The sequence below is a fragment of the Salmo salar genome, chromosome 06 (genome assembly GCF_965601325.2).
Source record: "Salmo salar chromosome 06, fSalSal1, whole genome shotgun sequence".
Lineage (NCBI taxonomy): Eukaryota > Metazoa > Chordata > Actinopteri > Salmoniformes > Salmonidae > Salmo > Salmo salar.
The window spans coordinates 42,652,144-42,678,219 of NC_138296.1; the positions used below are offsets into that span (position 1 = coordinate 42,652,144).

A 26,076-nucleotide genomic window follows, 5' to 3' on the forward strand; every position below is an offset into this window, starting at 1 on the left:
TACAAGGTCTATTTACAGTAAAACATTTCCACACGACTTTAGAGATGTGTAAAAACATTTAAATAAAAAAGAAAGTACTGGTAAATGCATGACTATAGCATTCGATACCGTTTTGCCTGTCGTTAAATTGTGTCATAGAATAATTCTGAATAAGAATAACACATTTAAAAAAAGTAATGTCAGCTTGAGTAGTGAGGATGTATTTCTCTCTAGACAGAAAGGAACGATCTGCTTTGTAGATGTTTGTGAAACCAAAAAGGCTGTCCTCTTCCCTCAACAATTTGTTCAGACATGCCTTTCCCACATTGCATCTCACGTTATGTCCCTTTTCCCTCGTGTAAAATGTCTTTCTGTTAACAGGATAGGCTGCGTCATAATACAGATCAATGGCACGCGTCAGAACATCAAAGGAGAGTATTAAAAGTGTTGTGACTGGACCATGTTTACAGAGAGATTAGAAAAGCGCAGTGGAAGCTCATTCTCTGTCTATTGTTAATTAGCTGTGCTGTGAGATAGCTGAAATAAGAACAATCTGGAACAAGCCATCAGGCCTTTATTGTTCCAGCTTGGAAAAGGTCAAACATTCCATTCCCTGAAGTTTACTCTCGGGGGCTCGGAGCTAAAGCAAACAACCAATAAAGATATCTTCAAGGGGATATTTAGTTCACATTATTATCAGGGTTGGGTAAATTTCAGGCTTACTTACTGATTGCAGGCATGGGAGAAATAATTAAATGAAGACACCAAATGGGCAGTCATGAGGGACGCAAGCCATTTGTGGGCCTGTGGATCGTGCATTCTGCTGGCTCCTACAGGACGGAGCATCCTCACGGAATCATTGTTCTAATGAGGTTGGCACTATGTTTCCCCATGCCAGCACAGTGACAAATCACTGTCAAGCTTCCACTAAATGAGGCATTTTAAAGACAAACAGTAAAATGCCCACCATATGCATTACATTTTCAGGGAAAGGTGCACTCTTGTTTTCTGTCTGGCGGAAAGGGAAGTAGACATCTCTTCTCTAACTGAACTTTTCTAATCCATTAAAGGTTACCCCCCTTGAGTCAACATAGCTCCCTTGTTATTTGAGCTTTATCAAAGTATTCACATTGCATCAACATATTGAGAGCTTAGGACTGTAAGGTTCTAAAAAAGAGAATTCTTAGATAATTGGCTTTAATATTTTTGAACCCTCATTGGTTTGAAAGATATCAGCAATTTTGGACTAGTATTCTTTTGAACTTCACATGAATTGGGGGTACAGTATTTACAGTACTATATACAGTTGAAGTCAGAAGTTTACATACACCTTAGCCAAGTACATTTCAACTCAGTTTTTCACAAGTCCTGACATTTAATCCTAGTAAAACTTCCCTCTCTTAGGTCAGTTAGGATCACCACTTTATTTTAAGAATGTGAAATGTCAGAATAATAGTAGAGAGAATTATTTCTTTCAGCTTGTATTTCTTTCATCACATTCCCAGTGGGTCAGAAGTTTACATACACTCAATTAGTATTTGGTAGCATTGCCTTTAAATTGTTTAACATGAGTCAAACATTTTGGGTTGCCTTCCACAAGCTGTCCACAATGAGTTGGGTGAATTTTGGCCCATTCCTCCTGACAGAGCTGTTGTAACTCAGGTCAGGTTTGTAGGCCTCCTTGCTCGAACATGCTTTTCAGTTCTGCCAACAAATGTTCTATGTGATTGAGGTCACGGCTTTGTGATGGCCACTCCAATACCTTGATTTTGTTGTCCTTAAGCCATTTTGCCACAACTTTGGAAGAATGCTTGGGGTCATTGTCCATTCGGAAGACCCATTTGCGACCAAGCTTTAACTTCCTGAGTGATGTCTTTAGATGTTGCTTTTGTACCTGTTTCCTCCAGCATCTTCACAAGGTCCTTTGCTGTTGTTCTGGAATTGATTTTCACTTTTCGCACCAAAGTACGTTCATCTCTAGGAGACAGAACACGTCTTCTTGCTGAGCGGTATGACGGCTGTGTGGTCCCATGGTGTTTATACTTGCGTACTATTGTTTGAACGTGTACAGATGAAAGCTGTTTAAAGGCACAGTCAACTTAGTGTATGTAAACTACAGACCCACTGGAATTGTGATACAGTGAATTATAAGTGAAATAATCTGTCTGTAAACAATTGTTGGAAAAATTACTTGTGTCATGCACAAAGTAGATGTCCTAACCGACTTGCCAAAACTATAGTTTGTTAACAAGAAATTTGTGAGGTGGTTGAAAAACGAGTTTTAATGACTCCAACATTACGTATGTAAACTTTACGTATGTAAACTTCCGACTTCAACTGTACATGTACAGTGCTGCTAGTGTAACATTACGTTTGTTTTCCCCCAAGGGCAGTAGTATGGTTCACAAGCCTGATCTACAGTCACATTAGCAGACCCACATCTCCACTGACACGTAAAGGGCAGACCCGGGGTTCGAACTGCAAACCCTCCGGCTGCTAGCTCGCCTCTCTAATTGCAAGGCTACTTGCCGTTTTAATGGTCCATCGTGAACACGGTGCCACCATGGTCCTCTAGAGTGTGTCCCTGGGAGCTACGGTAGGCCTGTATTGCACACAGTTGTTTGCAGAAAGGAAAGTCATCCTGTGTAGCAACATACCAATGTCTCATCAGTCCCCTGATGGTTGTCTAGGTAAAGGTGTTGGAGGCAAATCTCTCACCTCCCATCCTCATTGGAAGTGTAATGTATTGTAAGCACGGTGGTTCTCTATGTGCCTGGTTCCCAGGCAGGCACAGTGCAGTACGGTTGGGGGGAAAGCGTGAACATTGCTACACTGTATATGCTACGCATTACTCTCTCGGGTGCTCTGCCATGACTTTCAAAGGTTTCCATGAATAATGCAATTGTTTCAAAGGAAAACATTTGAATTACCCAAGAGCAAAGACAAATACCTTTCAAGTTCCATTTCATATTACTTACTTCGCTAAATGATTCATTTTCTGATGTAGGCTTGCGTGATAACCATGCAAACTGTGAATCTGAGTCTACTTTATACTCAGGCACTTTTTACATTTCGATGAATCCACCTCTCAGTTCAGAAGGTATGGTACCTTTATGGCATAGAAAGGCGTGGTCAAGACTTCCCTAGATAAGGTGGGCGTGTCCTTACAATCTAGAACCTTAAAACCTCAGATAATACTGAGGGAAATGACATTATGTCGAGTGTGTGCGATTGCCTTAGGCAGCACATTTTGGTTCTTTAATATAGCCCATGGCTTTTGAATGGTGGTGAGGAGATATGGTTTGTTAATGGGGTGTTAATTGACTGCTCTTTTGGTTATCAGCATAGAAACAGTATTACTACTACTAAGTGCTTATATAACCATAATAAGCACCATGTCACTCAGGCACATACTGTTAGAATGTTTAGCTGGTACAGTAGTATGCGCTAGTGCTAATAGTGTTTCCAATCCATTAGCACTGGAATAATAGAAAAATAAAGATATATACAGTACCAGTCAAAGGGTTTTTCTCAATTTTTACTATTTTCTACATTGTAGAATAATAGTGAAGACATCAAAACTATGAAATAACACATATGGAATCATGTAGTAACCAAAAAAGTGTTAAACAAATCAAAATATATATTTTATATTTGAGATTCTTCAAAGGAGCCACCCTATGCCTTGATGACAGATGTGCATACTCTTGGCATTCTCTCAACCAGCTTCATGAGGAATACTTTTCCAAGTCTTGAAGGAGTTGGGCCATTGTCCTGTTGAAAAACAAATGATAGTCCCACTAAGCGCAAACAAGATGGGATGGCGTATCACTGCAGAATGCTGTGGTAGCCAAGCTGGTTAAGTGTGCCTTGAATTCTAAACAAATCATAGACAGTGTCACCAGCAAAGCACCCCTCACCATCCCACCTCCTCCTCCATGCTTCACGGTGGGAACCACACATGCAGAGATCATCAGTTCTCCTACTCTGTGTCTCACAAAGACACAGGGGTTGGAACCAAAAATCTCACATTTGGACTCCTCAGACCAAAGGACAGATTTCCACTTGTCTAATGTCCATTGCTCGTGTTTTTTTGGCCCAAGCAAGTCTCTTCTTCTTATTGGTGTCCTTTAGTAGAGGTTTCTTTGCAGAAATTCGACCCTGAAGGCCTGATTCATGCAATCTCCTCTGAACATTTGATGTTGAGATGTGTCTGTTACTTGAACTCTGTGAAGCATTTATTTGGTGTCCAAACTTTTGACTGCGACTGTATATCGGGCAGAGCAGCTTCATGCAGTAGGTGTGATTTAAAATAAATACTGAGGCAGTAACAGTGCTGTACTGTACAACAGAAGCGGTATCGCTACTGTACACCAGACGCGGTATCGCTACTGTACACCAGAGGCGGTATCGCTACTGTACACCAGAGGCGGTATCGCTACTGTACACCAGATTCAGGAACACTACTGTACTGTACACTAGAGGCAGTAATGCTACTCTACACCAGATTCAGTACACTACTGTACTGTACACCAGAGGCAGTAACACTACTGTACACCAGAGGCAGTAAAACTACTGTACTATACACCAGAGGCAGTAACACTATTGTACTGTACACCAGATTCAGTGACAATACAGTACTCTACACCAGATTCCGTAACACTACTGTACTCTACACCAGATTCAGTAACGCTACTGTACTCTACGCCAGATTCAGTAACGCTACTGTACACTACACCAGATTCAGTAACGCTACTGTACTCTACACCAGATTCAGTAACGCTACTGTACTCTACACCAGAGGCAGTAACACTACTGTACTATACACCAGAGGCAGTAACGCTACTGTATTATACACCAGAGGCAGTAACGCTACTGTACTCTACACCAGAGGCAGTAACGCTACTGTACTCTACACCAGATTCAGTAACACTACTGTACTCTACACCAGATTCAGTAACGCTACTGTACTATACACCAGAGGCAGTAACACTACTGTACTATACACCAGAGGCAGTAACGCTACTGTACTATACACCAGAGGCAGTAACGCTACTGTACTCTACACCAGAGGCAGTAACGCTACTGTACTCTACACCAGATTCAGTAACACTACTGTACTCTACACCAGATTCAGTAACACTACTCTACTGTACACCAGAGGCAGTAACGCTACTGTACTATACACCAGATTCAGTAACACTACTGTACTCTACACCAGATTCAGTAACGCTACTGTACTCTACGCCAGATTCAGTAACACTACTGTACTCTACACCAGAGGCAGTAACGCTACTGTACTCTACACCAGAGGCAGTAACGCTACTGTACTATACACCAGATTCAGTAACGCTACTGTACTCTACACCAGATTCAGTAACACTACTGTACTATACACCAGATTCAGTAACACTACTGTACTCTACACCAGATTCAGTAACACTACTGTACTCTACACCAGATTCAGTAACACTACTGTACTCTACACCAGATTCAGTAACGCTACTGTACTAAACACCAGATTCAGTAACGCTACTGTACTATACACCAGAGGCAGCTACAGTAATGGTAGTGGTGCATAGGAAACAAAACATTTGGGCTTGAGGGTTTAGCTTCACCTCTTGTAAATTGTAGTCGTTTACTTGTCTATGGTAATTAGTCGAAACCTTTCCAATACTGCGGGCTAACAAACAGCAGTCCACTGAAAATAAAGGATGCTGGAGATGCTGGTACAGATTACAGCTTGTGGACATCTTTTCGCCAATTACTCCAATCTGTAGCTACTCTTTGTCTGCGCTCCAGGTGCTATACATGTTGCACCGTTGAAAGGCGAGCTCATCAATCTATTTTGGGGCATTGACTGGTGTTTCTTTGCTTTGAGATTGTAAACGGCTCTGTCCCCTTGTGCTGCTGTTTGATTGACATGGCAGGAGTCCCAGTCTGGGCTAAGCCTCAGCAGGCTCTCAGAGTGTCTCTCTAATGAAGGCCTCACGCTGCAGGCACACGAACACAATACAACACAGAGCCCTGGAGCAGGCAGGGGGGCAGGGAGGAGTGGCGACAACAAGCAAACAATGAATTGTGTGAATTTGCCGAGTCGCAAGTCACTTGTGGAGTGTCTTGCAGCAGTGTTAAAAAATTAATAAATCAAGACTGGATCGTTGGGCTCAGGCTTTGCCTCCTAGAAAGAGAACACATTGAGTGAGTCAATATTATTATTTGAAACTAATCATTTAATGCATAATGTTTTCCTTTGTAAGCACTTCTGTGCAAGTTCAATCAACTACAGAATCATTCTAGATACTGGACATTGACCCAAAAGACATATGATGATTGTTTCGTGTCCCGTTTTGTGTCCTCTAAAATAGCTGAGAATGTGCAATTGACATTAATTTGGCATAACTTTCATTCCATTAAATTTAAGAAAATGAATTTCTGCCTCTTAATAGTTGAATGGCATCTACCCTTTGTATCAAAGCATAATTAAATAGACTAGGGTTATTACGGATGGTTAACATGTCAAGCAACCATTTAAAGAGGTCTAAAAATCTTTGAAAATACAGTCTTGAAATATTCGAATTATTGTATCAAACCTGTATGCTATAGAATGCTAGACCACAGCTGTTTTTGGAACATGTTTTTGCACTGAGTTGCTCTGGATTCTAAGCTACAGTAGACGTCAACACTGTGGCTTTATCAGACCCAAAGGCACACTACCAGCTCTCTCAGGCCCTTTAATGAATCAACTGTGGCAACAGTCATTAATATGACGACGTTGTGTAATGCTTAGAGTGCAAACACTTAGCTACTGAGTCTGTCCACTATTGAGCTCTCTTGAAGTAAACTGAGAAAAAAAATCAGCTGCGGGACGATTTTATTACAATTTGTCCGTTTCTTGATTTATGTATCCATTTGTGTTTGATCACTTAGAGAATCCAAGAGGCTCATCGTTTTAGAGAACCCAGTGTGTGATTTTCTGCAAAAACGAATGCTCTCATGGCTAAAATAATGTCAAGATTTGGTCCAGCAATATGTGCAAGGCTATTGACATTGGTGTCTATATTCAGAAGGGCCACCCAGCTCTTGTGAAGGATCCAGGTTATTGTGTGGTGATTTATTGAGCTCATACTGCAGCCAGAACAAAGTGCCCTAACCTGGCAAGTAGGATGTCGTGGTGGTGAGTGATTTCCAGAGGCTTCAGTGGGCCACATTGCAGCAGAAGCCCAGTGTGCTCTGAATGATAACATGCTCATAATGGAATCAGAAGCAGCAAATTGATTTTCCACTTTAAAAAAAAATCAATTTTGAATATTTGAATGAGCATACATTAACAGTGTGGGAGGGCTTGGCCGGATGGCTGGATGACTGTACAATTTCACTGATTGCTTTGGAGCATTGGACAAGGATGTGTTTAAAGTACAGGGCACTTCTCTCTGTTCCGTAAAGCAACTAGGAGATGGTGTCTCGTAACATAAGCTTGTTAAACAAACTCCTGAAGCAGGAGCAGAACACTTGGCCCACTACCGTCCCTCCTGTAGAGAGTACTATGTTCAACACAGCCCTAATGATTGGTGCAGCCCTACTGTCAGCCACCCTCAACATTGCACGTCCTTACCTTCAACTCGATACTTTAAAGGAGTTAGGTGCAGTAGGGGAAAGACAGCTCGGGTCATTTCTTCATTGTGGATTGTCCACAAGGAATGTACAAACCTCTCGCATTGTTCACTGCAGTACAATTCAGTCAAGCCACAGGCACACCACGAGTTAACGCTCGTCAAGTCATTTGCAATCTGCAATTGTTTTGTTTATGCATTTGGAGAGGACAATGTTATTTGTTCCAGCGTCATACCTCAAGCTTGCTGAAAATGTGAAGGACATCAACATGCAGCACAGGGTGCAGGGACTTACACCTCACAGTGCTCTGCTTCCATCAATTAGAGTGCAACTGGCCTTAATGGGGGGCTCACTATACAATATCTTCATGGAATATCAATCCTGCTGATCCTTTACAGTCCACATCCTTCATTCAGATCTACATGCAGAACTTCATTCCACACACAAGGGAGGCATTTATTATACATGTGTAAATGAGAAGATACTTGTTTCCATGGTGCTGTAGCTCATGATTCTGTGGCATTGTGCTGTCTGACACAATACATCTGCAGGCCAATGTCACCAGGAGTTCATTTTGGATTCGCTAGTTGTTCTTCAAGTCTAGAATAGTACTTTTTGAATATGTCCAACTCACTCTGATTAATATTCTTCTCAGACAGGGAGAAGAACTTTATGACTCAGCACTGTGGATGCTCTGCAGTGCTCCAGTGATCCTGCTCAATGTCCCCAGAATTCCACTGAGTCCAAACCCACTAATGGCACTGATGACAATAGTTATCTCCATCTTTTTCTGGCAGGGAGAGTTGTCGAGCGACCAGGAGGCACTGCAGGCCTTCTCACTCTAATTTCAAGCTTGGGGCATATCAGGAGATGATCTACCCCTAACTGTTTTGATGTTTTGCTGAAATTCTCTGGATGAGATCTTCTTCTTGGACCTAGTTCTGTTGTGCCTCAGGAGTTTTGTTACCAAATTTGTTCCCACCTGACTTCCTTATAACATTAACTTGAATATACATTTCAGTGAGAAGTGTCGGTTATCAACGTTCTTGGTTGTGATCCAGGTAGCAGGCTTAGCTGTATCCCTCAACGAAAGTGTACCTCACGAGGCCTGTTAATTAGCCTCACTTTTGTTTTGTGTTTCTTGATTAGCCCGCTACAGTACTCCAGCCCTGTAGCAGGGGTTACAAAGGAAATTAATCTTCCACATGAAAACAGATACATAAATATGATGTGTTACTTGATATGTTTCATTAATAACTGAATACCAAGAGCTGGTTAAAAATAGATGTTCTTCAGGCTGCTATATTGCGATGAAAAATGCATCAGGCACCAGTGAGCAGGCTACTCGTTTCATGGTGTTGTGTTCTAGTTTCAATGTATTATCTAATAATTATTTTAACCCGACTTGAAAAAGACTTCACACAAGGAGGTCAGTTGTTTCTGTGAGCATGTTGCCTTGTGGTGTTTCAGAGGTTTACAGATGGAGTCATGGGTTAAGAGATTTAATGACAACTATTCTAAAGCTCATCTCATCACTGATCTCTTCTGTTAATTATAGCGGGTCACACTTATAACAAACTATACTATCAACAAAATATCTGTTGATAAGCAGCTGCATGCTAAGGTTACGTTTACGTTTAGGGTTAGGTTTGGAATCAGGGTTAGGATATGGATTTGTCAGTGTTGTTGTAGGAAGGAGCGGACCAAAGTGCAGGGTGTGTGTCGTTCCACATTTTATTTTCACTGTGAAACTATGCAATACATACACAATAAACTGAACGAACAAAAACAACAAACCGTGACGCAGAGTAGAAACATACACTAACTCAAAACCAATCTCCCACAAACCCAGGTGGAAAAAAACACCTACTTAAGTATGATCTCCAATTAGAGACAATGATGACTAGCTGCATCTAATTGGAGATCATCCCAAACAAAACCCAACATAGAAATACAAAACTAGAACATGACAACATAGAAAAACTAAACTAGAAACCCCCCCTGTCACGCCCTGACCTACTCTACCATAGAAAATAACAGCTTTCTATGATCAGGACGTGACAGGATTAAGGTTAGTGTTAGGAGAAGGGTTAAGTTTAGGGTTAGGATAAGGGTTAAGGTTATGGTTAGAACTAGGGTCAGGGTTAGTACATACAGTTGAAGTCGGAAGTTTACATACACTTAGAGTCATTAAAACTCGTTTTTTAACCAATCCACAAATTTCATGTTAACAAACTATAGTTTTGGCAAATCGGTTAGGACATCTACTTTGTGCATGACACAAGTAATTTTTCCAACAATTGTTTATAGACAGACTATTTCACTTATAATTCACTGTATCACAATTCCAGTGGGTCAAAAGTTTACATACACTCAGTTGACTGTGCCTTTAAACAGCTTGGAAAATTCCAGACAATTATGCCATGGCTTTAGAAGCTTCTGAGAGGCTAATTGACATCCTTTGAGTCAATTGGAGGTGTACCTGTGGATGTATTTCAAGGCCAACCTTCAAACTCAGTGCCTCTTTGCTTGATATCATGGGAAAATCAAAAGAAATCAGCCAAGACCTCAGACAAAATATTTTAGACCTTCACAAGTCTGGTTCATCCTTGGGAGCAATTTCCAAATGCCTGAAGGTACCACTTTCATCTGTACAAACAATAGTACGCAAGTATAAACACCATGGGACCAAGCAGCCTTCATACCGCTCAGGAAGGAGACACGTTCTGTCTCCTAGAGATGAACGTACTTTGGTGTGAAAAGTGAAAATCAATCCCAGAACAACAGCAAAGGACCATGTGAAGATGCTGGAGGAAACAGGTACAAAAGTATCTATATCCACAGTAAAATTAGTCCTATATCGACATAACCTGAAAGGCTGCTCAGCAAGGAAGAATCCACTGCTCTAAAACCACCATAAAAAAAGCCAGACTACGGTTTGCAACTGCACATGGGAACAAAGATCGTACTTTTTGGAGAAATGTCCTCTGGTCTGATGAAACAAAAATAGAACTGTTTGGCCATAATGACCATCGTTATGTTTGGAGGGAAAAGCGGGAGGCTTGCAAGCCGAAGAACACCATTAGAACCGTGAAGCACGTGGGTGGCAGCATCATGTTGTAGGGGGTGCTTTGTTGCAAGAGCGACTGGTGCACTTCACAAAATAGATGGCATCACGAGGTAGGGAAATTATGTGGATATATTGAAGCAACATCTCAAGACATCACTCAGGAAGTTAAAGCTTGGTCGCAAATAGGTCTTCCAAATGGACAATGACCCCAAGCATACTTCCAAAGTTGTGGCAAAATGGCTTAAGGACAACAAAGTCAAGGTATTGGAGTGGCCATCACAAAGCCCTGACCTCAATCCTATAGAAAATCTGTTGGCAGAACTGAAAAAGCATGTGCGAGCAAGGGGGCCTACAAACCTGACTCAGTTACACCAGCTCTGTCATGAGGAATAGGCCAAAATTCACCCAACTTAATGTGGGCAGCTTGTGGAAGGCTACCCAAAATATTTGACCCAAGTTAAACATTTTAAAGTCAATGCTACCAAATACTAATTGAGTGTATGTAAACTTCTGACCCACTGGGAATGTGATGAAAGAAATAAAAGCTGAAATAAATCATTCTCTCTACTATTTTACTGACATTTCACATTCTTAAAATAAAGTGGTGATCTAACTAACCTAAGACAGGGAATTTTTACTAGAATTAAATGTCAGGACTTGTGAAAAACTGAGTTTAAATGCATTTGGCTAAGGTGTATGTAAACTTCCGACATCAACTGTAGTTAGCTGAAATGTTACTGATCTATCCAAATAAAGTGTTACCTTATAGTGTGCCATGCATGTTCGAAAAATACCCAATCCATCAATCACTTGGTGTCGTCATGTAGCTTCGTCTTTGTTGTATTGAAAGCACACAATGTTGGAGGAATCCTTTCTATTCCTGAAAATAACCTCTATCCATTAGTGTCTTAAGGGTTCCCACACTTTCCTTTTTGTGCCTCAGAAGCAATCCTAGATTACCATTATACACTGGATTTCCATGCAACTCTCCATAGCTTTTGAGGCCCCGGAGAAAAGCTGCTCAAAGCAATAATAGCCCCAGAGTAAAAAACACATGCAGTGAGCCTGTTATACTGTCATGCTAATATTTCCACCCTACATATCCAGTATAATAACACATTATTGCCTGTGTCACTTAAGAGATCCTTCTTTGATGAAGTATAAAAGTCATTATGGCCTTTTAGAAATCTCTATGAAGATGCTCTTGGTGAATGATTCTTAAGAGCAAAAACAGGCAAGGGAGTACATTAATCTCTTTGTCACATCTGTGTGTATGAGGCCATTCTCAGGAGCACATTACTATTCATACACAGAGCCTTCCCAAAGAGGCAAAGATCAGCTACTAAATGAATAATTCCCCCGGCGAAGTACACAGAAACCCCCTGAGTGCATGTCATTTAATAGCTTCCCCTAGCATTCCTCAGTGTACCATTCAGTCCTCTTTTTATTTTAGAGCAGAACAGCCATGTTCACAACCACCAGTCCCTATACTCCATTAAAGTCGATGTAAGAAAATATGTTGAAATTCAGCCTTGCACAGATCTGCATAGTCCTCTTTTACAGTGCAAGAGTTAAGTGTACAGCTTTTAGGTGTTATAACATTGAGCGCGACATTTGTTACATTGACAGGTTGAAGCATTAACTCTCCATAATGGAATAGTGAGCAGACATCATATTTGGACGTGACGAGCTTCTAATAGGACAGTGGAGGCGGGGGGGGGGGGGGGGGGGGGAAGGGGGGGGGGGGGGTCCATACAGTCATGACAATGTCATCTCGATGTATTCATGACATGCTGACATTTTTAGATGGCTCATGAATGTTATATGAACGTTAGCATTTCGACTGACAGGTCGTAAAAGGTGAAAGCCATCAAGTAATGATGGGATGTTATTGTATCACAGCGTACTTGAAGGGTTTCACTCTTTTTGTAGTTGCAGCGTTTGTCAGAGTATTAACATTAGCAAATGTGTATGGGGTTACAAAATATCGTTATATACAGTACACATTACACAAATGCGCCACTACACCTCCAGAGTCCAATTAAGACATAGTGTGCATGATGCCAACATTCACTGCGGCTATCAATTCATGCAACCCTTTCTAGGCTAGTCAGTCAACCTCACTATTACAGCTGGTCATGAGTATTAAGCTGAAAAATGAGTTAGTCAAGCTGACAAAAATTGAGGATAAAAAAAACCAGAATAAAAAACTTTGAACAGTGCTCCTCTCTTGTGTCCTGAGGTCCTTCCTTTAACTAAGGTAGTGCGTTATTAAGCATGTTGTTATGATTCATTTTTAGCTGACCAGCATTTTGGTGGTTGGTTCAATGAGATCGCCTGAAGATTCCAGCTCCCCATGGACTAAAGAAATGTATCTCACATGTGTTGTGTTGGTCTCACACTTCTTTCAGTATAACAACTCATCTTAACATTCCAAGTACATGTGCTTGTACAATAATGTCATATACCTTCAATATTGAACCAGTAAACTTGTAGTATAAGTATCAGGAAACCCATTTTTTTGAAATGTGTTTGGAAGGGCCAGAGAATATTTACATTGCCTGATGGTAGACAATAATACTGTATAATCTATTTTTGGCATGTTCATTTCAAGGATTTCGGTGTGTTTTGTTTTCCTAGTGGCTTGCTGTTTGCGGGTCCTTCAGAACAGTCCAGTCTCTCAGTCTCCCTAGGGGGAACCAACAGTGTGGCTCCTCGCTTCCATGCCTTCAGGTCTAACGGAGAGACTGACTCACTCAGATGTGAAATCAAGTTCACAAAAACAGGGTCTGCTTTCCTACTGGATCTTGAGCATAGCGCAACAAAGTGAGAATTCAACAAATACGAAACAAATAGTTGCCTCGGGAAAATGATCCATAAGGTCTTCCTGGAATCAGTCTTTTCCACCCAAACATAATTTATTAGCCTGAATCCATTGTTTTTAGATTAGCGTGGTTGTACTGCATTTAGAAAGGTTGGTTGCATTGCACCACCACAGAATATAGCCACTTTTCAATCCAACTGATGATTAATTGTGTGGTCTAAATATTTCAATTTTAGAGACCAGTATAATGATGATTTAAATGGTTTGACTATGCAGCTCTGTTTACACATGATTGATATCCAGATACAATGGATCCCTCCGGAGGTAGTCAGGAAGATCTGATCACAATCAGATCACAATGAGTCTTTTAATCATCTACACCTCTCTAAATATGTGTGCACAATCAGAATGTCGACAAGATCAGGACAGTCCATGTTAGAACCAGGTGTAAACGGGGCTTCTATTTCCATCCTGTGGAGGCTGTTCTTTGTCAAAGGGCGTCCCCGCGGTGATTGTCTAAGCATAATCCCAGTGTGTGCATCTCAGCCCATCACAGAGAAGAATTATAGGGATACTCATGAATGCACGACTGCATACTTCTCATTTTAAAATGGCCTCCAAGACGGCCAGTCACTAGAGGCAAAGCCCTCAGCCCTCGCTTATGACCGTCTTTTTGTTTTAAGACACCTCAAATCAAAGTTTATTGGTCCCGTTCACAGTTTAGCAGGTGTTATAGCAGGTGCAGCGAAATGCTTATGTGACTAGGTCCTAAAAATGCAGTAAAACCTTACATCATCCTTATGGTTTCACTGTATGTTACTGTGCTGTGTAGTGCTGCATCTGTCTCCAACTCTGCCTTTGGGAATACTCCCTTGGAATTATGCTCTTGTACAAAAAGCCACCGCACTTAGCAATTCACTTTCTTCTTCTACAAAGCTTGTGTGAGCCTATGGCATTTTTTCATACCTGGAAGATTAATAGAGTTTTTATCTCATTTTTGTATTTGTATTTTCTGCAGATCACACATAATTAAATATAGGAAATTTTCAGAGCAAAGATACATACTCACCCATATTTTCTTTCTGTTCAAAATGATCTTTAAATGAATTGGCCAGGGGTTCTTTCATTATTCATTGAATTCTTGAGGAATTCCAGTGCTCTTTTTGTTTTCAGATTAATCGATCCATTCCATTCTGAAATCTCTCATCCCGTCTCGGTTGTTTTCTTTGTACACTCATTAAAGTCTCAGCTTTAACCAAGCACATTGAGGTCCCTCAGAGAAGGGTTGCAATGCACTACTAAGTTAACAATGTAATTACCATCGCTGTTTTATGCTGCACTGCTTTGAAGTATTAAACATAGAGGGGAATACACAACAAAATGTGTAATTGGCAAATGTTGGATTTCCACATTAACAGCCCCAGTTTCATTTTCTATTGTTCAGCCTTGTCATGTTCTTCTTTAGTACAATATTAATTGTATTTTCTTGTCGACAGACCGAGGGAGTGGAATGGACAGATGGTTATCTCACAACTAACTGGCAACATCTTTCTACTGCACATCTTCCACGGTGAATCTAGTACAAGAACAACCGAGCCAGACAAAACAATGTATTGGGAATCCATATTGTTGACATTCCATCCAAGACATGTAATCGGTGTGATGCGTGGAATCTGTGTGGTTTGAATCCCGGGCCTTAACTTAATTCCAGAACCATGGATAACCAATGCCATGACATTACCGTTACTTTCTGCGGTACCCTTTATAATACGTGTGATATTCGACATTGAACAGATTGTAATGCAATCTGTGTATCTTGGCAGACAGAATGTTCTACGTGCAGTATCTTCATAGCAATAATTTATTAATGGTCTAGGAAATTCAACCCCATACTCATGGGGAACATCATTAACTTGAGACAGTAATAGCTAAGGACTTCACTAATCGCTTGTAGCAATGTCCTGTAATATTGCTATCATTATCATGAATTGAAACAAGGTATCCAGGGTGTCCTCAATAATGAATACATTAGTATATTATTTCAGACACAAAGGGAATGCATTTCCAGTGCAACAAAGCTTATTTTATGGAACGCTATCTTGGAGGAAAGTGCATGCCAGTGATTTGTGAGCAATTGCGTCAAGCTGAAGTGGACCACAGCAGGGCTATTTTGGTCCACATACCCCTGTGTGCCCCTCTGCACTTGTCAGCAGCTGAGCAGAGTCAGTCAGTCAGATTGGACAGAGTTGATGCCCAGCCTTCCAGTGTTTAGGGTCAGTGTGCCGGTGATGTGCCATAAACTCGTGCTCTCTCTCTCTCTCCAAGGCCATATGGGACCTTCACCTCCTCCTGGGCTCCGGCTCCCCCCCACCCCCCATGGCCCGCGGCCCGCTCCCCGCCCCCCCACCCCCCGCCCCACCTCAGAAACACTTACATCACAAATAGGTCAGAATCCTGTCAAAACTACACGTACTGTATGAGTAGAGAAGAGCATCAGCCTCTGAGATAACATGGGGGGAGGGGATGATTCCGCTTTAATAGGAGATGTGATTCCTGTTTACTTGTCATTTTGTTTCCTTCATTTAGTTACTTCATTGATTTTTTACAAATATGTGCAGGAACCATTTACTTACATTTGAAATCCCCCTGGGGTTTTGCGCTTCTCGTCCGTTGATATTTTTTTTCTCTGTTTACATTTTTTTTCTCTGGAAAATAATGTATTGAGTTACGGTTGTGTTTAATAACAGTGAAAACCCATGTAGACGTGTTGTTTTTCATGTCAATATTTGAGAGACCCTTGTATTCCCCCAGGGGTCTGAGTCGAGGGAAGGTTTTTCAGTTCTGCAGTGTAGGCTAGCTGGGGCAGCTATCTGGGGCAGCTGCAGGATCAATCCTGCCAAGGACACAGGGCTTCCCAGGCCTGTTCAACGCCATAAAATGGGTCATTGAACAGCTAAATGGAGTCATTATGATGAGTAATTAAAAGAATAGCGCCCAAGACTCCCCAAACTCTTCTTTTGGTTCTTGTTTCCGCCGTTTTTGGGGGGTTTTCATAGGCCCGCCTGCGCTATATGGCAGCTGCCTCGGGGCACTCAAACTATCACCTCTTTCAACAGAATGCAAATTGCATCCTTACCAGCTAATTGAATGGTGTTATCTATCGTCCTCAGATTTATTGAAATTCTAGCAGGGTTTCAGATTTCCATTAGCTACTGTTCAACATTGCATTTCTGTCTGTGTTTTTCCCAAGATACTGCATGTCACGCAAACAGTGGATCACAGGAGAGGGGAATAGAGAATCATTTCATTTCAACAAGGGTACTAATATGAATACTGATAGCGCACTCATCTGAAGCTTGAGTTAATATGTATGTAGGTGTCTCTATATAGGAACTTTTCATTAGTGCAGTGTTGCATAGAGACTTCATAAACAGGATCATACCAACATCAGTAAAGACAACAGCAGGGCTATATATCATATTCTATTTAGCTAACACATGACATATACTGGGTACAAAGCATCCGTTTCTCATCATTGTCCTGCCTTTCCGTAATATGAACAGAGAGAGCACCCATGTTCCCCCTGGGCAGTGAGTATGGAAAATAGTCATTGGGTTTATACGGGAAGCCATTTAGAGGGAGGAAAGCAAATTGAGTTTTGTTTAATTAGTACAAGCAGTTTGCTGATCACAGGAAATTGCATGGCCAGAATATGGTATACAGGATTTCATTAGCTTGTTCCTGTTAATTGAGGTTTCTAGAGTGAATCAAATCATTCCTTTGAAAAAAATTGTTGTGCTATTGGACGTGCTCATGAATTGCTATTGCAGAGAGCCCCGGCAATGATAGGTCATTATAGGTCATAAGGGTCACCCACCTAAGATGAATTCCCCTAATCCATCCTTTATGACAATGATTCCCAACTCCGGTGCTGGAGTACACACAACAGTACACATTTCTGCTGAAGCCCCAGACAAACACACCTCATTCTACTTGTCATGGGGTGGATGATTAGTTGATAAGTAGAATCAGGTGTGCTTGTCCTGGGCCACAACAGAAATGTATACTGTTGGGGCTACTGGAGGACTGGAATTGGGGACTACTCCTTTATGAGCACTGCTAAAACCAATGACCCTGTTCTGAACCAAAACAGCAGTGTGAGCTGGCTAGATACTAAAATATGGATTTCCACATGGATTTCTACCTTTGTTTGGGCAGAAATGTTTTAAAACCACTCAGACGTTATTAAGAGATTCATTCACACATTGCACTCTGCCATATGTTTTCCTGTGCGTAGACCAAAAAGGAGCAGTTTGATTTACCCTTCGATTATCTGTGTTTCCCCAGAGGACCAGAAGAAGGATCCATGAGGACTGGACTGATGCTGCTGGAGGATCCAAGAGATGCTTTTACTTATCGGAGACATTAACCCAGATAGCAGAGGTAAGTCCAGTGACTGGCATGGATTCAACCTTAGCATGACTCCCTCCAGGTGTTACACTGCCCTGTAATGTATGTCCCTAAGAGGATCCCGGGGAATCTCTCTAATCTACCGGTCACAATACGCACGGATAACTACATGAGACAAGACAAGCCCTCACAGGACATGGCATTCTCCAACAAAAGAAAATGAATTCGAAGGGTCAGTTCTAAATTCACTGGGTGGGGGGTCATAAAAATAAACACCCTCCTCCTCAACGTTACAAATATTTTCACCTGACCCTCCCTTTGAACTTTAAAAATAAAAATGCACACCCTCATAGAATTGATAAAAAATGATGTTTATGGCCACAAATAACAGCAACTCTAGCGACCCTGTGTTTATAAACGTGGATAAACAACTTTGCCACTCTGGCATGTCTTTGTGACATAGTCGATGCCACGCAGGGCTACAGGCCAGAAGGTTGAGGGTTCGCTGACCACCACGGAAGAGATTGCTCTCCCTGCTTGTTCCACTAGGCCTACACTACGACCAGAGCCAGCTGCAGACCACGATAAGCTAGGGGGAAATCAGATTTTCTACATTTAATGCCATATTTATAGTTATATAAAATATATGCAACAAATTTTCCAGTAACAGGTTTCTGTGCTACTGCACCATACAACCAATTAACAAAGCATAGCGACTTTGGACACTAAGAACAGCTCTTAGTCGTGGTATATTGGCCATATACCATGCCCCCTCGTGCCTTATTGCTTAATTGTTCTTACCAGGTAGACTGTTATATTTAAAACAGTTAATATTACACTCTCTGGCTCTGGTATTTGTCTGGTGGACAGCTCTAACAAATAATAAATAGTTGGATAGGTACCTGGGGGCTGAATCTGTGATAATTCTGTGGACCAGACCAAGTTAAATTAATACTACAATTTTTTCCACAGACAGCCAGCGTAGCTGCTTAAAATGATTGACCTCCAGATGAGTATGAGAGGGTAGTTCAAGCACAATTCTTACAAGCTTGTTTTGGCTCGTCTGTATCTTATTCTTTAGATGTTCGGGGCTGCTGTTGAACCTTGATGTGCAGGCATAATCAAAGTGACACTGGATTAGAGCACTTGCCAGAGTCTTTATGGTGTTTATAGCTCGGTTTCAATCCAATTGTGAAAGATTTTCATGCAAATGTTGAAACATTTGCATAAAAACAATATTTTCCCCATCCAACACAATCTCACACTCAATTCGTGCAAGTATGCAGAAAAAGTATTTCAGCAGATTTTGTGCATTTTTGTGTGTCTTAATTCGTGTGAAAATACACATTTTTATGCAACTTCATTCATAGGAAAATACATTTTGGGGATGCAAACTTCGGAACAATGTTTTGAAAGTTATTAGAGCAGTGCATGATGGGCAAGGGTGTTCTACACTCCCTTTTTTTGTTTCCCACTTTTATTTGTATATATACAGTGCCTTCGGAAAGTATTCAGACCCTTTGACTTTTTCCACATTTCGGTACGTTACAGCTTTACTCTAAAATGGATAAAAAAAATACCCAGCAATCTGCACACAATACCCCATAATGACAAAGCGAAAACAGGTTTTTAGAAATGTTTGCAAATTTATTAAAAAACTAAAACAGAAATACCTTCTTCACATAAGTATTCAGTCCCTTTAATATGAGACTCGATTTTGAGCTCAGGTTCATCCTGTTTCCATTGATTATCCTTGAGATGTTTCTACAACTGGATTGGAGTCCACCTGTGGTAAATTAAATTGATTGGACATGATTTGGAAAGGCACGCACCTGTCTATATAAGATCCAACAGTTGACAGTGCATGTCAGAGCAAAAACCAAGCCATGAGGTCGAAGGAATTGTCCGTAGAGCTCCAAGACTGGATTGTGTTGCGGCACAGATCTGGGGAAGGGTACCACAACATTTCTGCAGAATTGAAGGTCCCCAAGAACACAGTGGCCTCCATCACCACCAAGACTCTTCCTAGAGCTGGCCGCCCAGCCAAACTGAGCAATCGGGGGAGAAAGGCCTTGGTCAGGGAGGTGACCAAGAACCTGATGGTCACTCTGACAGAGCTCTAGAGTTCTTCTGTGGAGATGAGAGAACCTTCCAGAATGACAACCAACTCCACCAGTCAGGCATTTATGGTAGAGTTGACAGAAGGAAGCCAATCCTCAGTAAAAGGCAGATGACAGCCTGCTTGTACTTTGCCAAAAGGCACCTAAAGACTCTCAGACCATGGGAAACAAGATTCTCTGGTCTGATGAAACCAAGATTGAACTCTTTTGCCTAAATGTCAAGCGTCACATCTGGAAGAAACCTGGCACCATCCCTACTGTCACGTCCTGACCATAGAAAGCTGTTATTTTCTATGGTAGAGTAGGTCAGGGCGTGACAGGGGGGTTTTCTAGTTTAGTTTTTCTATGTTGTTATGTTCTAGTTTTGTATTTCTATGTTGGGTTTTGTTTGTGATGATCTCCAATTAGAGGCAGCTGGTCATCGTTGTCTCTAATTGGAGATCATACTTAAGGTGTTTTTCCCACCTGGGTTTGTGGGAGATTGTTTTTGAGTTAGTGTATGTTTCACCTCTGCGTCACGTTTTTTTTTTTCTTTAGTTATGTGTATGTATTGCTTAGTTTCACAGTGAAAATAAAATGTGGACGACACACACGCTGCACTTTGGTCCGCTCCTTCCTACAACAACCGTGACACCTACGGTGAAGCATGGTGGTGGTAGCATCATGCAGTGGGAATGTTTTTAAGCGGCAGGGACTGAGAGACTTTGATCGAGGCAAAGATGAAGGGAACAAAGTACAGAGAGATCCTTGATGAAAACCTGCTCCAGAGCACCCAGGACCTCAGACTGGGGAGAACGTTCACCTTCCAACAGGACAATGACCCTAAGCACACAGCCAAGACAATGCAGGAGTGGCTTCGGGACAAGTCTCTGAATGTCCTTGAGTGGCCCAGCCCAGACTTGAACCCGATCAAACATCTCTGGAGAGACCTGAAAATAGCTGTGCAGCAATGCTCCCCATCCAACCTGACATAGCTTGAGAGGATCTGCAGAGACGAGTGGGATAAACTCCCCAAATATAGGTGTGCCAAGCTTGTAGTGTCATACCCAAGAAGACTCGAGGCTGTAATCGCTGCAAAAGGTGCTTCAACAAAGTACTGAATAAAGGGTCTGAATATTTATGTAAATGTCATATATTTCAGTTTTTTTTAATACATTTGCAAACATTTCTGAAACAGTTTTTGCTTTGTCATTATAGTGTATAGATTTATTAGGAAAAATAACAATTTATTTCATTTTAGAATAAGGATGTAACGTAACAAAATGTGTAAAAAGTCAAGGGGTCTGAATTACCTTCCGAATGCACTGTATGACGAATTTTATGAGGGTCGCCAGATTGGAGATTTTTATTTTTAAAAATTTTTTATGTGGTATTGATAAAGATATTTGATTAGGGAATGTGGATACAATTTTATGTTGGGAAATTATATAATACACACCATTATACACTTACACACATATATACACACACACTCACTTTGTTTTTACTGATGTTATAGCCAACTCTTGACTTTTGTATTTATCATTTTTTATAAAATATTTGTATCTAGTTGTCATGTATTCATTATCTTTAACTGGTTAAATGTTTGTAGTTTGCATGTTTCAGTAATGATTAACATGGTTAAATAGCCCTAAATCTCTACCTGATTTAGTTTTTGGTATATTTGGCATTTTTATACATATTCTATATTTCCACTGAAGAAAGCAATAATTAATCAACACTCTACTGTAAATAAATGGACACTACCTGTTATAAAACGGAAATTGCTCTTCATGTCACGGCTGTCTGAAGAATGGGACCGAGGCGCAGCGTGTGTATCGTTCCGCATTTTATTTTAACTGTGAAATTATGCAAGACATACAAATAAACTAATAAACAAAACAACAAACCGTGACGAAGAGGTGCAACTTACACTAACTCAAAATAATCTCCCACAAAACCTAGTGGGAAAAACAACAACTTAAATATGATCCCCAATTAGAGACAACGATGACCAGCTGACTCGAATTGGAGATCATCCCAACAAAAAACCCATAGAAATACATAAACTAGAACCCCACATAGAAATACATAAACTAGACAAAACCCCAACATAGAAAAAATAAACTAGAACCAACATAGACATAGACATAAATAAACTAGACAAAACCCCCTGTCACGCCCTGACCTACTCTACCATAGAAAATAAAAGCTTTCTATGGTCAGGACGTGACACTTCATAAATAAATGAAGCCATTCGGCAATGGGTTTCACAGCCCTAGAATAATGATACAAGTTGAATCAGCTTAAAAAGGGTTTATTTACAACCTATGGGGTAAAAGAAGTTTGTAAATGTGGTATAGGAGAGTCTGAAATTAATTGAATAACCTAACCCTAAGCTATGTTCAATGTCAGCAGCAATTTCTAGTGAGAAATGCTCAGTCTGAGCCATTCGGCTATGGGTTTCACAGCTCTAATAATAATCATACAAGTTATATCACCTTAAAAGGGGTTAATTTACAACCTATGGGGTATAAGATGTTTGGAAATGTGGTATAGGAGAGTCTGAAATTATTGAATACCCTAACCCTAAGCTGTGTTCAATGTCAGCAGCAATTTCCAGTGAGAAATGCTCAGTTTGGGTTTTGCAGCCCTATAATAATGATTCAAGTTATATCACATTAAAAAGGGTTTATTTACAACCTCTGGGGTATAACATGTTGGGCAAAGTGGTATAGGAGAGTCTGACATATAACCCCTAATTTGAGTTCAGTCTTTGCCAATGAGAATCAAGAGAGGCCTAGCTTCATCCTTCATGACTGGGAAAGCCCTCGATTCTAGGCCGTAGAAAATCCTACATCCATCTCATTAGATCAGAACAGGATGGATCAACAGTGATTCATATTACTGGTTTGCATCCTAAAAAAAGGCTCGTTGTGTTTTGCTGCAGAACACACTTACATTATTTGTCTACCCATATGATGTGGATCATTGTCAGGTTATTAGATGTATAAACTTTAGTAACAAAAGGACATCATGTTTGTAATAACACTTTAAACAGGTACTTTGTAAAGGTGTAGAACATGTTTGTTTTGGGTCCACACAGGTAAGTTAACTTATGCCAGTTAGACATACAGAGGATTTTCTTCTGAATAACTGGTCTGGGCATGGCACTTTCCATTCAGCTTCAGGCAACTTTGATGTAAGCCTTGATCACACCTGTAGTGACTACTTCCATCCATTGTTCACTAAATATATCAATGTAATTACACCCAACACAATGTTGAAGAACAGACCGCTTCCCACCACTAGATCACATAACTAGGTGTGAGCTGGACGTAATCCCAACGCTGCCATCAATGTAGCGGAAGAAAGTGAAAGCTGCAACGAGGACTCTAACCAGAGCTCATACGTGGCAAAGTGAGCTCCAACGGCCGTTGCCATGAAAGCCTAGTAGGCCTCTGGGCAGAGGCAGTAGGCCTACAATGCTGGCATATGCCTTGTTACAATAGCTTAAGTATATAACATGATTGACACGACCATAACAATCATTGTGAAACGGCCTTGGAAGTGCCATAAGTGGAAGTCAACAAAATGCATTATTTTACATGAACCTGTTTAACTGCATTGATATGGCTTAATTGATCGTAGTAAAAATTCGCTATAGTGGCAAATACCATGCAGTTGCACCAGGGGAATTTAAACCAAACAGATTTTTTTGCGGGTCTTCTGTTTTCCCACACTTATTGATTATTTAATTTCCCATCATGATAATGTATCCCCATTCACCAATCAAATACCTTCATCGATACCAGAGAAAAAAAACTGACAAATGCAGCTTTTTACTCTTTTTAATCTGGCAACCCTCATAAAATCTGACATAGCACCAGTATCCCAAAGTATTAAGCGAAAACAAGCATAGAAAACAATATTGGCATTAATTAAAAAAAAATGTTTAACCTAAGGCTACTATTATATTGTAAGTATTTCGGTGACTACATGGTTGATATTTTTAATAAAAAAAAGTATTTCACCTTTATTTAACTAGGCAAGTCAGTTAAGAACAAATTCTTATTTGCAATGACGGCCTACTGGGGAACAGTGGGTTAACTCCCTTGCTCAGGGGCAGAACGACAGATTTTTACCTTGTCAGCTCGCGGATTCAACCCAGCAACCTTTCTGTTACTAGCCCAACGTTCTAACCACTAGGCTACCTGCCGCCCCTGATTAACAATATTGGGTAGTTAACACTTGTTTTTTTATATAAATACATTTGGGATACAAAAAAAAGGCAGTGTAGAACATCATTGCCCAAAATGCATTGCTCCAATAAGTTTCAAAAGATTGTTACAAATTAAGCCACACAAAAACGCATAAAAACACAAAAAAATCTGCTGAAATAGTTTTCCTACATATTTGCACGAATTGAGTGTGAGATTGTGTTGTCCCATCAGAGTTGTGTTTCCATCTAATTTCATTTGTTGCGGATAAAATTATGTGCATAAATACGTAGTGCACACGAAAATAACTTTTGCGGTTCAATTCTCATGTACCGAATAAAAAAAATACTCTAGGTCTACTGGTTTTTTCACCAAAAATGTTGCGTAGGTATAGTAGGTAGGTATAGGTACGTAGGTACAGTGAATGTGTCCACTCTGGTATTGGCATGTGTGCTCTAGACAAAAGCTCACAGACACAGTGTGTGTATAGGCTACATGATCAGATTATTATGGACAAAAGTGCAATATTTTATTTGTCAAACTGCAGCCAAGCATCGATCATTATGACACCAGAATAAGACCCTCGATATTTATTGAAAGGCGTACTCATCACTGTGCACTTTCACCACCCTGTGAAGTTCATCATTATTTCATCCGTAACGTAATAAATTGAATGCTTTCCCATGATGTCCTGGCATTTTTCATACGACATGTACTTTCCTCGCAAAAAAAGGTTGGATGGAAACCTGGTTTATGTCAAGCCATTTTCAGGATGCTGAAATGATATTTTGGATGAACGTGAGCATGCCTACAAGAGAATTTTGAAGAAGCCTAATCCGATTCAAACATTGTGACTGGTTGTGTTTCTGCCACATATAAAAAGTAATACATTTAAATAGTTAAATTACACATATTTAGGCTCGGGTTGGAGAGGAGGCAGAGCATGTGTTAAGCTTTCCTGAATAACTGGGACTACCAGGAGCGTATGTGGCCATACTATTATAGGACGACTTGGGAGAATGATGATCTGCAACAGACAGCGCAGCTTAGTAAAATAGAAAATAAACAGAAGTAAAAATACACCTAGACTGGCTTGCTACTGTTCCTTTCTAGACCTTATAACTGTAGAGAGAAGACCCACAACTGATCCGCCGACCCCATAGGGCGCCGCAGAATTGGCCCAGCGTCGTCCGGGTTTGGCCAGGGTAGGCCGTCATTGTAAATACGAATTTGTTCTTAACTGACTTGCCTAGTTAAATAAAGGTTAAATAAAAAATAAAAAATACAAATTGAATGAATTCCCACGGCATTCCCGCTGCTATTCAAATTACATTTTCACTGCAACCTAGAGTATAATAATGCAATTATTCATTGTATTGTGGTATTGTAGACTACTATAGGTTGGATAATTGTAATGTCTCTAAACAAGATCAATAGGAAAGCTTTTTGAGCTGCATCTCTCATGTCTTCACTGTTCTTTCATGCATAATTATGCACCTGGTTTCTCCGCTGCCTATCAGCTATACCTATTTGTTCTTGTGGATTCATATGGAAAATTGATGCAGCTTTAAATGCTTTTATGTGTGGTATGATTGCTAGTTAGCTTAATGCAGATCTGGACAAACGATCCACCTACCACTATTGTCACTATGAATGGTGGATAGAGTACAGGATAGACAGTTAGTCTGGTAGACTTTATACAACGGATGGGTCTAATCCTGAATGCTGATTGGTTAAAAGAGCATTCCAGCAAGTGTCTATTCCACCAGCTAAATCTATGACACGAAAATGACTATTTACTCTGTTCAATCTTACTGTGCAATCCAGTGTCTCATTAGCCCAACCAGGAAATTTATAAAC

The 26,076-nt window shown here is 40.6% G+C and overlaps 1 long non-coding RNA gene across 1 annotated transcript in view; it reads left to right on the forward strand.

The window, feature by feature from the left end:
• Nucleotides 1-26,076, forward strand: part of LOC106607394 (protein ELFN1) — a 90,041-nt gene that overhangs the window by 26,461 nt on the left and 37,504 nt on the right. The window contains exon 2 of the long non-coding RNA XR_001329190.3: nucleotides 17,835-17,930. This is a non-coding gene — a long non-coding RNA (protein ELFN1). The remainder of the gene's footprint in view (nucleotides 1-17,834; nucleotides 17,931-26,076) is intronic.